General features: G+C 43.5%; 1 non-coding gene across 1 annotated transcript; it reads right to left on the bottom strand.

Annotated features, from left to right (window-relative positions):
• Positions 1 to 727: 727 nt before the first annotated feature.
• On the bottom strand, positions 728 to 834 carry LOC112413586 (U6 spliceosomal RNA). The gene has a single exon (XR_003006006.1). It is a non-coding gene; the product is annotated as a U6 spliceosomal RNA (small nuclear RNA).
• Positions 835 to 1,602: the final 768 nt, after the last annotated feature.

The raw sequence follows: 1,602 nt of genomic DNA on the forward strand, positions 1-1,602 counted from the left end.
TGTGTGTGTATATACGTATACTCACCAAGTGATTTCTTTTTGGCTGGGCCACCAGCTTGTGGGATCAAACCTGGGCCCCTTGCAGTGGAAGCCCAGAGTTCTAACCACTGGAGTGCCAGGGAATTCCCCACCAAGTGATTTTAATGTGTAGCCAGACTAGAGGATCACTGGTCTAGGTTCTGGGAATCAGAACTCATAGGACCAGATAATCTCAGATCTTACTGCCAGAAGTTATCTCATGAGTTATTTGGCCCAGTTTCATGCACTTAAGTCACTATTTGCCTAAAACTACCATCATATCTGATTTGACTACTATATTACCAATATACTCCACTGCAATTCTATTTGAGAAGAGAGGAAGAAAGCTGAAATGTCAGGGAGATATTCAAGTGCTTGTTTCCCAAACATAATCAAGTGACTGTTCAAGTAATTTCTTTCTGTTTAAAAGAAATCTGTTACAGTAATAGTAGGTCCAAACTAATAACTCAGTGACTTCTGCCTCACTAACGAGTGGCATATTAACCACTTTTCCATGATAATTAAAAATGAATTGTTTTTTTAACGTTTTTTTTTTTTTTTTTTTTGCGGTACGCGGGCCTCTCACCGCTGTGGCCTCTCCCCCTGCGGAGCACAGGCTCCGGACGCGCAGGCCCAGCCGCCATGGCTCACGGGCCCAGCCGCTCCACGGCACGCGGGATCCTCCCGGACCGGGGCACGAACCCGCGTAAAAAATATGGAACGCTTCACGAATTTGCGTGTGATCCTTGCACAGGGGTCATGGTAATCTTCTCTGCATCGTTCCAATTTTAGTATATGTGCTGCCGAAGCGAGCACAAAAATGAATTATTTTTTAAAAAGAGAGCACACACACATAGTAAAAATGAGAAAGGTATAAAAGTACACAGTAAAGTTTACCTGCCATTCCTGTCCTTGAGCCATCAAGTCTGCCTCCCTGAAGGCAGCTACTCTTATGGGTTTCCTGGGTATCTTTCCAGAGACATTATAAAGTTATTTTTTATTTTCATATGTTGGCTTCAGTTAAGAATCTTTACTTCTGTAACTCTCTTTTTTTTTTTTTTTTTTTTTTTTGGTAGAACCCGTGTCCCCTGCATTGGCAGGCGGACTCTCAACCACTGCGCCACCAGGGAAGCCCCTGTCACTATCTTTTTTTGACAGATCCTTCAATATTTCCTTAAGAGCAAAGGTGCTAAGGTTAGAGGGGGGAAAGAACGATCCACTGTGAGAGTGTTAGAACTTGAAAGGATCTCAGAGATCATCCTGCCCTCTGCTATTCCAAGTGTGGCTCCTGGATTAACAGGGACTTCACCTGGGGGCTTGTCAGAAATGCAGAATCTCAGACCTCACCTAGACATCCTGAAGCAGATGTTTTATCTTCACCAAATCACCAGGTGATTCGTGTGCAGTTTTAAGTTTGAGAATCATTGCTCTGATCTGACATCCTCCTTCTCAAATCAAGGAAGTGTGGGTCAACAAGGAGCCAGTAGAGAGCTGATACGACAAATCAGGTCTCTTAACAGCCTTGTCAAGTGCATTTTCTGAAATGCCTAAATTCTGGCCAGATAATCTGGTGCAGTGTTTTAA

This window comes from Neophocaena asiaeorientalis, unplaced genomic scaffold (genome assembly GCF_003031525.2).
Source record: "Neophocaena asiaeorientalis asiaeorientalis breed wild unplaced genomic scaffold, Neophocaena_asiaeorientalis_V1.1 scaffold31, whole genome shotgun sequence".
Taxonomy (NCBI): Eukaryota; Metazoa; Chordata; class Mammalia; order Artiodactyla; family Phocoenidae; genus Neophocaena; species Neophocaena asiaeorientalis.